The sequence below is a fragment of the Pan troglodytes genome, chromosome 20, assembly GCF_028858775.2.
Source record: "Pan troglodytes isolate AG18354 chromosome 20, NHGRI_mPanTro3-v2.0_pri, whole genome shotgun sequence".
NCBI lineage: Eukaryota > Metazoa > Chordata > Mammalia > Primates > Hominidae > Pan > Pan troglodytes.
The window spans coordinates 11,815,671-11,830,221 of NC_072418.2; the positions used below are offsets into that span (position 1 = coordinate 11,815,671).

Sequence of the window (14,551 nt, forward strand, 5' to 3'; positions counted from 1 at the left end):
GATCACCTGAGGTCAGGAGCTCGAGACCAGCCTGGCCAACATGGTGAAAGCCCCCTTCTACTAAAAATACAAAAATTAGCTGGGCATGGTAGTGGGTACCTGTAATCTCAGCTACTCAGGAGGTTGAGGCAAGAGAATGACTTGAACTCGGAAGAAGGAAGTTGCAGTGAGCTGAGATCGTGCCATTGCATTCCAGCCTGGGTGACAAGAGCAAAACTCCGTCCCAAACAAAAAAAAAAGAGCTAGTCTAGTGCTAATCTGTCCAATTCTGGAAGCTACAATAATAAAAATTGAAAATAGCAGTCCTACTATTTATGGAGTCACCAGTGTATGCCAGCATTGACCATGCTTCCTCCCAATCTTTTCGGCAACTCTTGTCAATATTGGTAAAGTTTATAGCAGTATCCCTCAAGATTTGATTCACATAGGAATCATTTGTTAAAATGCAGTTTCTGATACGGAAGATCCTGCGGAGATTCTTCATGTCTAACAAGAACCCAGGTGACCATTCTGCTTCACAGACCTCGCAGAGAGTTCAAGTGGATATATTTGGGCAAACTGAGCATTTAGTGACTATTTGCTGGATGAATGAATGGATGGGTGGATGAGTGGACAGACGATAGATGGATGCATGAGCAGATAGATGGATTGATGGGTGGGTGGATGGATGGAGGAATGAATGGGTGAATAGATGAATAGAAGACGGATGGATTAATGAAAGATGGCTGCATGGATGGAAGAAGGGGTTGGTGGGTGAGTGCATGAATGGATAGATGGATGAGTGGATGAATGGATGGATGAGTGGATGAATGAATGGATCGGTGAATGGATGAATGGGTGGGTGGATGGATGCAGGAATGAGTGGGTGAATAGATGAATAGAAGATGGATAGATGAATGAAAGATAGTCATCTTTATTAAATATCGGATGAATGAAAGAGGCAAGTTCCCCCACAAGCCTCTGAAATGTGGTTATTAGAAAATAATTGTGTCCTGGAAGCCAGCTCAGGGCCAGGCACATCATAGGTTCTTAGTAATAAACAAGCACCTTGGCACTTGAAAAAAATATCCAAGGCATGAAGGTTATTCTCACATTTTTCTCTTCTCTCCTAAAGCAGGTTGTAAGACTCTCATGTGAGAGCAGCCCTCCCTATCCCGGGAGGAGAGGAACATCTTATCTCTGAAGACACAGGACACAGAGAAGAATCTGAACAAACAGGCCTGGCTAAGTTCCCCCAGTTTACTGGCAGAAGATCCTTTCTTTTTTTTTTTTTTTTTTTTTTTTTTCTGTTTAACCCAATCCTACTTGTCTATGACTATCCACCTCTTTATCAGACCTAGCATAAAAAATTACACAGGTTGGCCAGGCACGGTGACTCACCTGTAATTCCAGCATTTTGGGAGGCCAAGGCAGGCGGATCATTTGAGGTCAGGAGTTCGAGACCAGCCTGGCCAACATGGTGAAACCCCATCTCTACTAAAAATACACAAATTAGTCAGTGATTCACAGGCATCTCAGCCCTTTTAGATCATGCTCACCAAGCATCCTCCCTGGCCACTGCATGGTTTCAATAACCTCCCACGCACTTGGAACATCCAAACCTATAACTCCAGCCCCGCTCCAGAATCAAATACTCAGCTACCCTGTGGAGATAGCTGACCGACTCCAAGCCTAATATGGGTGTGACGGAGCCGATCACTGCTCTAGGTGCCGCTTTTCCTCTCTCTTGCTGAATGATTCCAACATCCACTTATTTGCCCCAAACTCCTAGAGATTACCCCATCTTCTTCCCTCATCCTCAGCCCCAAATACTATATTTCCTTCATATAACACCTGCTGTCATTTATGGTAATCACTAACTGGAGCTCCTACCCCCCAATAACCTTAGAGCTCTGCAAACAAACAGATGTGGGGAACCAGACTACGCCACCCCAAAATATGCCCCTTTAGCATAAGGACTGTTGAACTGAAGGCAATTAAGAAGTGGGCATGGGCTGAACGCAGTGGCTCATGCCTGTAATCCCAGCGCTTTGGGAAGCCAAGGGGGTGGATCACTTGAGGTCAGGAGTTCGAGACCAGCCTGGCCAACATGGTGAAACCCCGTCTCTACTAACAATATAAAAATTAGCCAGGCGTGGTGGTAGGCTCCTATAATCCCAACTACTCGGGAGGTTGAGGCACAAGAATTCCTTAAACCCGGGAGGTGGAAGTTGTAGTGAGCCAAGACTGCACCATGGCACTCCAGGCTAGAGTGAGACTCTTTCTCAAGAAAAAAAAAAAGCAGGTGCAGGAAGGCTGTCTATCCTCTTTCCATTTGCCCAAAAGCAAATAGAGACACAGGACAGAGAGCTGACTGTACTTGGAAATTGCTAAGAGAGTAGATTTTGGGCGTTCTCAAAAAAAAAGTATGGGCAGTAATATATATGTTTTGTTTTGTTTTGTTTTTGAGATGGAGTCTCACCCTGTTGCCCAGGCTGGAGTGCAGTGGCACGATCTCAGCTCACTGCAACCTCCGTCTCCTGGGTTCAAACGATTCTCCTGCCTCAGCCTCCTGAGTAGCTGAGATTATAGGCACCCGCCACCATACCCGGCTAATTTTTGTATTTTTAGTAGAGACAAGGTTTCATCATGTTGGCCAGGCTGGTCTCAAACTCCCAACCTTGTGATCCACCTGTCTTGGCTTCCCAAAGTGCTGGGATTACAGGCGTAAGCCACCGTGCCCAGCCAGTAATATGTATGTTAATTAGCTCAATTTACTCATTCCACAATGTATACAAATTTCAAAACATCATCTTGTATATCATAAATATATACAATGTTTTGTCAATGTAAAAAATGAAAAAGTGCCGGGCACAGTGGCTCACTCCTGTAATCCCAGCACTTTGGGAGGCCAAGGCGAGCAGACCATTTGAGGTCAGGAGTTCGAGACCAGCCTGGCCAACATAGTGAAACCCCGTCTCTACTAAAAATATAAAAATTAGCCAGGCATGGTGGTGGGCGCCTGTAATCCCAGCTACTCGGGAGGCTGAGGCAGGAGAATTGCTTGAACCCAGGAGGCGGAGGCTGCAGTGAGCCCAGATCATGCCACCGCACTCCAGCATAGGCGACAGAGCAAGACTTTGTCTCAAAACTAAAACAACAACAACAAAACAAAACAAAACAAAACAAACACAAAAGAAACCAAGGAAACCCTAACTCAATGCACTCCAACCTGGGCGACAGAGCGAGACTCCATCTTAAAAAATAATAAATAAATACAAAATTTAAAATTACACACCTGGCTCACATATTTCCACACTGGGTACTGCTATCTTGTAAGTATCCACATTTTACAAAGAATAAGATTGAAGACACAGAGAGGCTAAGCTCCCAGTGTAACACAGCTGATTAGTAGCACAGCTGGGACTTAAACCCAGACCACGTGGTTTCAAAGTCAGAGGACCTAGCCACTAGGCTACACTGCTGAATGCTATTGCCTCCATATCCTTCATCCATTATTGTGGGAAGGGGTAACTGAGGATCAGATACCTGCTCCCCAAGGAAGCCCTTTCACCTCGATTATCTACCCTGGACAGGAGTTGAGCAACATGTTTGGACTTGTCTGCCTCTCCCCTGCAGATTCTCAACCAGGGCGGATGTCAATCTTCTTCATTCACATCACACAAGCAAAAGGAAACTATTGGTGAGCGTCAGGTGGAAGAAAAAGTAAGGTGTGGAACAAAAAACAATTGTATTTCTGGATGGTTGCGTTTCAAATAAACGAAACTCACTCTCTGGGAGTGTGGCCCGAGGGACAGAACCAGGGTCACCGCCCGGCTTCCAGAAACACCTATTTCCAGCAGAAGTGCCCTCAACGGATCAGGGTCACTGGGACTCAAGACCTGGCCCCTTCCTAGGACTTTAGGGGCTGGCCTCCCAGGGAGAAGATAGAAGAGGAAGGTGAGCTCTTTTCTTTGTCTTTTTTTAGAACACTTCTATCTAGAGCCACACGCCCCTGTCACTAACGCCACACCGACCCACGGTCAGAGTTACTCATGGTCAGACTCACCCTAAACCTATCCTACACACCCAGATGCAGCCATTCCCAAGCCCTTACCCACCGCTGGTATGCTCCCTCAGGGACGTGCAGCCTCAGAGATATACTTCAACAGCATCTTCACACAACCCCCCGACCCTCTGAGACCCACCTGCTTACAAACATACAACCAGTTATTTGGCCCTACAACAGCATCATTTTCTTTTCTTTCCTTTTCTTTTAATTTAATAATTGCAAGGGAGCTTCGTAGTTCTGTTTCTGGTCACATATTCCCTTGCAAATCATGCCGTAAAGGCTGGGTGCGGTGGCTCACGCCTGTAATCCCAGCATTTTGGGAGGCTGAGGCAGGTGGATCACAAGGTCAGGAGTTCAAGACCAGCCTGGCCAACAAGGTGAAACCCCGTCTCTACTAAAAACTACAAAAAAATTAGCTGGGTGCGGTGGCAGGTGCCTGTAATCCCAGCTACTCAGGAGGCTGAGGAAGGAGAATCGCTTGAACCTGGATGGCAGAGGTTGCAGTGAGCTGAGATTGTGCCACCGCATTCCAGCCTGGGCAACAAGAGTGAAACTGTCTCAAACAAAAAAAGAAAGAAAGAAAGAGAGAAAGAAAAAAGAAAAAGAAAAGGAGAAAGAAAATCATGCTGTCGTCATGCCTGTAACCCTGCACTTTGGGAGGTCGAGGAGGGTGGATCGCTTGAGCACAGGGGTTCGAGACCAGCCCAGGCAACATGTGGAGACCTTGTCTATACAAAAATACAAAAATCATCTGAGGGTGGTGTCACGTGCCTATAGTCCCAGCTACTCAAGAGGCTGAGGCAGGAGGATCGCTTGAGGTCAGGAGGTCCAGGCTGCAGTGAGCTGAGATCACACCACCGCACTCTAGCTTGAGTGACAGCCTCTCGAGTAGCTGGGACTACAGTTGCGTAACACCACACCCAGCTAATTTTTCTATTTTTGTAGAGACGGGGTCTCCCCATGTTGCCCAGGCTGGTCTTGAACTCCTGGGTTCAAGCAATCCACTCTCCTTGGCCTCCCAAAGTGCTGGGATTACAGGTCTGAGGATGGCATCAAGGGAATACATGACTAGAAACAGACCTCCAAACCTCCCTTGCAATGATTAAATCTACCCTCCACATTGCAAGTCACCCCTTTAAAGGATAAAAGCTTTAAGGAAACATGACCGGGTGCGGTGGCTCACACCTGAAATCCCAGCACTTAGGGAGGTCAAGGTGGGTGGATCACCTGAGGTCAGGAGTTTGAGACCAGCCTAGCCAACATGATGAAACCCCACCTCTATTAAAAATAAAAAACTTAGGCAGGCATGGTGGCACACGCCTGTAATCCCAGCTACTCAGGAGGCTAAGGCAGGAGAATCGCTTGAACCCGGGAGGCGGAGGTTGCAGTGAGCCGAGTTAGTGCCATGCACTCCAGCCTGGGCAACAGAGCAAGACTCCGTCTCAAAAATAAAAACAAAACAAAAAACAAGAAACATTTATTTTCTCACATAATTCCTGTGAGCCAGGAGTTGAAGGGCAGCTTAGATGGGTGCTTAGTGGCTTTCAAGAGGTTGAAGTCAAATGTCCTCTGGGGCTGCAGTCATCTGAAGGCTTGATGTGGGCTGGAGGATCCAGTTCCAAGGTGGCTCATTCATTTGCTTGGCAAATTAGTGCTGGTTGTGGGCAGAAAACCTCAGTTCATTGCCATGTAGGCCTCTCTATAGAGCTGCTTGAGTATCCTGGTGACAATATGGAAGCAGTCATGTCTTTTATGATGTAAATTAGGGCCAGGAGCTGGGCACGGTGGCTCACTCCTATAATCCCAGCACTTTGGGAAACCGAGGCGGGCAGATTGCTTGAGTTGGAGACAAGCTTGGGCAACATGGCGAAACCCCACCCCTACAAAAGATACAAACATTAGCCAGGCTTGGTGGCGTGCACCTGTAGTCCCAGCTACTCTGGAGGCTGAGGCAGGAGGATTATCTGGGAACCTGGGAGGCGGAGGTTGCAGTGAGCCAAGATCCCAGCACTACACTCCAGCCTGGGTGACAGAGGGAGACTTCATCTCAATCAATCAATCAATAAATTAGGTCCAGGTGTGGACGATGGTCCTCAGGTATTATACCTTAAACACCTTGAGTACGACTTCTCTTGATCTAAAGACCAATAAATTTGCCTTCACTCACTCTTCTTTCTTTTTGAAGTTCCGGGCTTCTCTTTGATATCATTTCCCTTCAGCCTCAATAACTCTCTTTACTGTTTCTTTTAGAGCAATTCTGTTGATGATGACTTCTTTTCATTTTCTTTTACCTAACTATTTATTTTACTATCGTTCCTCCTAGATATTTTCACTGGTATAGAATTCTTAGTGAATTGTCATGTTCTCTCAGCATTTTAGAAACATTGTTCCATTGTGTTCTAGAGTCCACGATTTCCAGTGAGAAATCCAGTCATTCAAATCATTGTTTGCTAGAGGGTGTTTGGTGTTTGGTGTTTTTCTTTTTTTTAAGAGATGGGGTCTCGCTATGTTGCCCAGGCTGGACTCAAACTCTTGGGCTCAAGTGATCCTCCTATCTCAGCTACCCAAATAGCTGAAACTACGGACATGTACTGCGTTATTAATTCAAGCCTCTGCATTTTGGGGTCGTTTCTTCTATAACAATAGATAACTGGGACAGGTGCAGTGGCTCACGCCTGTAATCCCAACACTTTGGGATGCCAAGGTGGGCAGATCACCTGAGGTCGGGAGTTCAAGAAGAGCCTGACCAACATGGAGAAACCCCATCTCTACTAAAAATATAAAATGAACTGGGCATGGTGGCGCATGCCTGTAATCCCAGCACTTTGGGAGGCCACGGCCGGTGGATCACGTGAGGTCAGGAGTTCCAGACTAGCCTGGCCAACCTGGTGAAACCCCGTCTCTACTAAAAATACAAAAATTAGCTGGGCGTGGTGGCAGGTGCCTGTAATCCCAGCTATTCTGGAAGCTGAGGCAGGAGAATCACTTGAACCTGGGAGGCAGAGGTTGCAGTGAGCTGAGATCGCGCCACTGCACTCCAGCCTGGGCGACAGTGAGACTCCATCTCAAAAAAAAAAAAAAAAAAAAAAGTGTGGGGATTACAGGCAGAGCCACCATGCCTGCTGTCTGTGTCTGTTTTGTTGAGCCACCAACAGGCTGTTAACTTGAGTACATTTCTTCTGCTCTCTGACTTAGTGTACTCATCTGGAAAATGGGGGTGAATGTGCTCCCACACTGCTGAGCTGTAGAGGGCCTTAAATGAGTTAATCTCTCCCTGAAGTCTCTCTGTGAATGGCCCAACCGTGATCAGATTCCGTAAAGGGTAGCTGTGGTCATTCTTCTTTTTTCCCTCCTCCCCTCTTCCACTCATTCTGGTGACCCAAGATTTCCCAGTTCTTTACCTATGACTCACCCCACCCCAGAGCTTTTTCTTTTTTTCTTGAGATGGAGTCTTGCTCTGTCACCCAAGCTGGAGTGCGGTGGTGTCATCTCTGCTCACTGCAACCTCCGCCTCCCAGGTTCAAGCAATTCTCCTGTCTCAGCCTCCAGAACAGCTGGGATTACAGATGCACACCAGCATGCCTGGCTAATTTTTGTATTTTTAGTAGAGACAGGGTTTTACCATGTTGGCCAGGCTGGTCTCGAACTCCCGACCTCAAGTGATTGGCCCACCTTGACCTCCGAAACTGAGCTTTTTTTTCCCCTTCCTTTTTTTTTTGAGACAGAGTCTCACTCTGTCGCCCAGGCTGGAGTGCAGTGGCGCAATCTCAGCTCACTGCAACCTCTGCCTCCCGGGTTCAAGAGATTCACCTGCCTCAGCCTCCCAGGTAGCTGGGATTACAGGCGAGCACCACCACGCCTGGCTAATTTTTGTATTTTAGTAGAGACAGGGTTTCACCATGTTGGCCAGGCTGGTCTGGAACTCCTGACCTCAAGTGATCTGCCTGCCTTGGCCTCCCAAAGTGTTGGGAATACAGACGTGAGCCACCCCGCCCGGCCCAGAACTTTTTCTTACAGGCCTCTTGGACCACCTGACCCAGATACAGGACATTTCCTACAACTCCAGAGGAAAATCCCCTTCTTCCTGCCTCTACGGAAGTGACCAAGAGAAAGTAACACTCACTGTTTCCTCTCTTCCAGACCCTTCCGAAAATTCTAATTCCAGAAAGCTCATCTTATAAACCAAAAATAAAATTCTAAGCCCCCTAACTGACTGAATAGACCCCTCTTTTGGCCAAGAGGATCCCAAAGGAACCTGAAAAACTAGTTCAGCCCATGATAAGGAGAGGATTTGGACATTCCTCTTTGTACCCCTCCCTTTGGAGTTTAAGCACAACTGACCAGCATTAACATTAAAACAGAGGCCCAGAGAGTTGGCCAATATATTGTCTTTTTGTTTGTTTTTGAGACAGAGTTTCGCTCTTGTTGCCCATGCTGAAGTGCAGTGATGCGATCTCAGCTCACTGCAACCTCCACCTCCCAGATGCAAGTGATTCTCCTGCTTCAGCCTCCCAAGTAGCTGGAATTACAGGCACGCACCACCACGCCGGGCTAATTTTGTATTTTTAGTAGAGACGGGGTTTCACCATGTTGGCCAGGCTGGTCTCAAACTCCTGACCTCACGTGATCCACCCACCTTGGCCTCCCAAAGTGCTGGGATTACATGTGTGAGCCACCACGCCTTTTTGCCTTTCTAACTGAGCCCCTGGCAAATTCAAAAACTGTTTTGCTCTCTCTCTGCAAGTCTCCCTGGCAGATCCCTCAGTTATATTCGCACCCACCCCTTGAATGCTGTGGCTTCCAGAGATCCACCGGAACACCAAAGACTTCCATTCTCAACCACCTGAATCTCCGGAATCCCCTGCACCCACCTCCTCTCCCAGTGTTCACGAATCAGCTAATCCTTCAAGGTCTTTAAAATGTATCCACGTCTTCCTCCTGGATTATTGCCTCCTGATAGCCTCTCTGATTTCTTTCCACCTTGTGCCCTAACAGTCTGCTCTTTGTACAGCAGCCAGAAGGAGGCTGTGAAAAATAAGAGTCAAAGCATGGGCTGGGCGTGGTGGCTCATGCCTGTAATCCCAGCACTTTGGGAGGCCATGGCAAGAGGATTGCTTAGGCCCAAGAGTTCAAGATAAACTTAGGCAACATAGCGAGACCCTGTCTCTACAAAAAAAAAAAAAATTAAAATAGGCCAGGCGCAGTGGCTCATGCCTATAATCCTAGCACTTTGGGAAGCAGAGGCAGGCAGATCATCTGAGTTCAGGAGTTCAAGACCAGCCTGGCCACCATGGTGAAACCTTGTCTCTACAAAAATACAAAAATTAGCTGGGCATGATGACGGGTGCCTGTAATCCCAGCTACTCAGGAGGCTGAGGCAGGAGAATCACTTAAACCCAAGAGGTGGAGGTTGCAGTGAGCTGAGATCATGCCATTGAACTCTAGCCTGGGCAACAGAGCAAGACTCCATCTCAAAAATAAAATAAAATAAAAAATGAGCTAGGTATGGTAGTGCACACCTGTAGTCCCAGGTACTTGGGAAACTGAGGCGGGAGGATCACTTGAGCCCAGGAGGTTGAGGTTGCAGTGAGCTGTGATCAGCCACTGCACTGCAGCCTGGGGCACAGAGCAAGACCCTGTCCAAAGAAAAAGAAAAAGAAAATGATAGACCAGAGCTTAATGTCTTTCTATGGCTCTGCATGTATGTCAGAGTCAAAACTAAATTCCCTCCAAGGACCTATTGGTTTGTCCCTGCCCTCATGTCCCTCCCCAGATTCCTTCTCTCCCACCTCGTTCACTGTGTTTCAGCTGCTCTGGTTTATTTGCTGTTTCTCAAACTCACTCCTGCCTCAAGGCCCTTGCATTTGCTGTTCCCATTTCCTGGAACATCCTTCCACCTACCCAAATACCTAAATAGTTCCATCCTCACCTCATTAAGTCGTCTGCTCAGACGTCACCTCTTCAAAGACTGTGCTACCTCACCCCTGAACCCTGACACCCACTACCTCTCTTGACTTAGTAGGTGCTCAGTAATGTTTGTGGGATGAAAACATGATGGAAAAGAGCTTCTGCTCAAAGCTTTTTCTCCTTTTTTCTTTCTCTCCTTCCTTCCTTCTTTCCTTCCTTCCTTTCTTTTTGTTTCTTTTTTTTCTTTTTCTTTTCTTTTTTTTTTGATACATAGTCTCGCTCTGTCACCTAGGCTGGAGTGCAACGGCGCGATCTTGGCTCACTGCAACCTCCGCCTCCTGGGTTCAAGCGATTCTCGTGCCTCAGCCTCCTGAGTAGCTGGGATTGCAGGTGCCCGCCACCATGCCCGGCTAATTTGTTGTATTTTTAGTAGAGACGGGGTTTCACCATGTTGGTCAGGCTGGTCTCAAACTCCTGACCTCAGGTGATTCATCCTCCTCGGCCTCCCAAAGTGCTGGGATTGCAGGCATGAGCCACCACGCCTGGCCCTTCCTTCCTTCATTCCTTCCTTCCTCCCTCCCTTCTTTCTTTCTCTTTCTTTCATCTTCCTTCCTTCTCTTTCTTTCTCTCTTTCTCCTTCCTTCCTTCCTTCCTCCCTTCCTCCCTCCCTCCCTCTTTTTCTCTCTCTTTCTCTCTTTCTTTCTTCCTTGTTTTGCCATGTTGCCCAGGCTGCTCTTGAACTTCTGGGCTCAAGGGATCCTCCCAGCTCAGCCTCCCAAGTAGCTAAGACTATAGGCACGTACAACCATGCCTAGCTAATGTTTTGTATTTTTAGTAGAAATGGGGTTTTCCCATGTTGCCCAGGCTGGTCTTGAGCTCCTGGACTCAAGTACTCTTCCCACCTCTGCCTCCAAAAGTGCTAGGGTTACAAGTGAGAGCCACTGCGCCTGGCCCTCTCTCTCTCATCTCAGATTTTTCTCTCCACCTTTGCCACTCCCAGATGTTCTCCTCACTCCTGTCTCCTTCCGTTGAAAAACCACCCTCAAGCTACTCGTGGATGAAGGATGTGGACCACCCCACCCCTGGATCGAACCCCCAAGCCCCACCTCTATCACCCACAGCTATATTTCCTTGAGCAAGTTGCTTAATCTCTCCAAGCCTCTGTTTCCTCAACTACAAAACATATACAAATAGAAAGTGATACATGACGCTTCATTGTAGTAACCGTTGCACCATCTGCGTGTATCCCATAATGTCATGTAGCAAACAACAAAAATTATTAAAAAGAAAAAAAGACGATCTGATCTCACAGATCTGTTAAGAGGATTAAATGGGATTATTCATGTAAAGCTCTCCATTTGTGATGTCATAGTGTAAATATCAAATTAACGGTGGAACGAGCTGTTGCAATCAATTCTTATCTAAATACAACTAATAATAACAATGCTTAATGGGATTATTACTAATCATAGTTGTATTACCTCTTATATTAACCTCTCAGTCTCTCCTTACCATATTATAGATCATCAATAAATATTTATTGAATGAACGATTGAATGAATGGTTATTGAATTTTTGTAAGGAGGGAAAGATCACGGACTTCTTATAAAAAATATAAAAGTCAGTCCGGACGCGATGGCTCATGCCTGTAATCCCAGCACTTTGGGAGGCCAAGGTGGCTGATCACTTGAGGTCAGGAGTTCGAGACCAGCCTGGCCAACATGGTGAAACCCCCCATCTCTACCAAAAAAAAAAAATTAGCCAGGTGTGGTGGTGTGCACCTGTAATCCCAGCTACTCAGGAGGCTGGGGCAGGAGAATCACTTGAACCTGGGAGGCGGAGGTTGCAGTGAGCCGAGATCATGCCACTGCACTCCAGCCTGGGCAACAGAGTGAGACTCCGTCTCAAAAAAAAAGAAAAAGAAAAGTATAAAAGCCAGGTCTGTGGCCAGGCACAATGGCTCACACCTGTAATCCCAAGACTTTCAGAGGCCAAGGCGGGCAGATAACTTGAGGTGAGGAGTTTGAGACCAGCCTGGCCAACACGGTGAAACCCTATCGCTACTAAAAATACAAAAAATTAGGCCAGGCTTGGTGGCTCGTGCCTGTAATCCCAGCACTTTGTGGGACCGAGGCAGGCAGATCACGAGGTCACGAGCTCAAGAGATGGAGACAATCCTGGCCAACATGGTGAAACCCTGTCTCTCCTAAAAATACAAAAATTAGCTGGGTGTGGTGGCGCGCCTGTAGTCCCAGCTACTCAGGAGGCTGAGGCAGGAGATGGCTTGAACCCAGGAGGCGGAAGTTGCAGTGAGCCGAGATCACACCACTTGCACTCCAGCCTGGTGACAGAACAAGACTTCGTCTCAAAAAAAAAAAAAAAAAAAATTAGCCAGGCATGGTGGTATGTGCTTGTAATCCCAGCTACTGGGGAGGCTGAGGCAAGAGAGTCGTTTGAACCCAGGATGCAGAGGTTGTAGTGAGCTGAGATCAAACCACTGCACTCCAGCCTGGAGGACAGAGTGAGACTCTGTCTCAAAAAGAAAAAAGAAACAAACACAACTGGGTCAGGCAAGGTGGCTCACACCTATAATCCCAGCACTTTGGGAGGCTGAGATGGGAGGATTGCTTGAGGCCAGGAGTTTGAGACCCACCTGGGCAACATGGTGAGACCCCAATTTCTACTAAAAGTATAAAAATTAGTGCCGGGCACAGTGGCTCATGCTTATAATCCCAGAACTTTGGGAGGCCAAGGTGGGCAGGTCACCTGAGGTCATGAATTCGAGACCAGCCTGACCAAAATGATGAAACCCTGATTCTGCTATAAATACAAAAATTAGCCGGGCGTGGTGGCACTCGCCTGTAATCCCAGCTACTTGGGAGGCTGAGACAGGAGAATCACTTGAACCCGGGAGGTGGAGGTTGCGGTGAGCCGAGATCGCGCCATTGCACTCCAGGCTGGGCAACAAGAGCGGAACTCCATCTCAAAAAAAAAAAAAAAAAATTAGCCAGGTGGCAGGGCACAGTGGCTCACGCCTGTAATCCCAGCACTTTGGGAGGCCAAGGCAGGCAGATCACAAGATCAGGTGTTTGGGACCAGCCTGGCCAACACGGTGAAACCCCATCTCTACTAAAAGTACAGAAATTAGTTGGACGTGTTGGCGGGCGCCTGTAATCCCAGCTACTCGGGAGGCTGAGGCAGGAGAATTGCTTGAACCCGGGAGGTGGAGGTTGCAGTGAGCCGAGATCACGCCACTGCCCTCCAGCCTGGGTGACAGAGTGAGATTCCATCTCAAAAAAAAAAAAAATTAGCTGGGCATGGTGGTGCGTGCCCATAGTCTCAGCTCCTTGGGAGGTTAAGGCACGAGAATCACTGGAACCCAGGAGGAGGAGGTTGCAGTGAGCCAAGATCGTGCCACTACACTCCAGCCTGGCTAAGAGAGAGACTCTGTCTCAAAAACAAAAACAAAAGAGTTATTGGCCTGGCGTGGTGGCTCACGCCTGAAATCCCAATACTTTGGGAGGCCAAAGCAGGCGGATCGGATCATCTGAGGTCAAGAGTCAGAGACCAGCCTGGCCAACATGGCAAAACCCCATCTCTACTAAAAAAATGCAAAAAATAGCCAGGCGTGGTGGTGCATGCCTGTAATCCCAGCTACTTGGGAAGCTGAGGCAGAAGAATTCCTTGAACCCGGGAGGTGGAGGTTGCAGGGAGCTGAGATCGTGCCACTGCACTCCAGCTTGGGTGAAAGAACTAGACTCTGTCTCAAAAAAAAAAGAAAAAGGTTCTTGTAAGGACTCTGTGAGATGGACCACAGGCATGGGTCTCGGCACAATCTGTTTGTTTGTTTGTTTGTTTGAGACGGAGTCTCGCTTTACCCCCCAGGCTGGAGTGCAGTGGTACGATCTCAGCTCTCTGCAACCTCTGCCTCCTGGGTTCAAGTGTTTCTCCTGCCTCAGCCTCCCAAGTAGCTGGGATTACAGACGCCCACCACCACGCCCGGCTAATTTTTGTTTTTTTAGTAGAGATGGGGTTTTGCCATGTTTCCCAGGCTGGTCTCCAACTCCTGACTTCAAGTGATCCGCCCACCTCGGCCTCCCAAAGGGCTAGGATTACAGAAGTAAGCCACTGCACCTGGCCAGCACAATCGTTCTTGCTCCCTAGATGTGAACTGCTGTTTTCACCAGCAGGAGCTAAGGGGCAGGCTGTCTCAGATTAGATGCTTTTTAGAGCACTCTGTAGTTCCTTAAATGGAGCTGCAAATCCACAGGTTGCTGCTCAATGTCTGACTAGCTTCTACTTTATTTCTGACTTTATTTCTCATCTGTCTCCACCACACCCCTCCCTTCCACATACCCTGCATTCCAGCAAAACTGACCAATGCATCACATGGCAGACACACCCTGTGATGTCTACCCCAGGACCCTTGCACAGGCTTCTGCCTCAAGAGAGCTCATGATCCAGTGGACAGGCATGGGCATTGGAATCTCACAAGCCCAGATCACCTCCCAGTTTCACCTCTTCAATGCTATTGACCTTTGGGGACTGACAAAACCTCTCTGAACTTCAGTTTGCCCAGATATAGCATGGACT

The 14,551-nt window shown here is 47.8% G+C and overlaps 1 protein-coding gene across 1 annotated transcript in view; it reads right to left on the minus strand.

The window, feature by feature from the left end:
* The window catches only part of MUC16 (mucin 16, cell surface associated), a 235,763-nt gene that overhangs the window by 206,491 nt on the left and 14,721 nt on the right, over nt 1-14,551 (minus strand). The window lies entirely within an intron of this gene.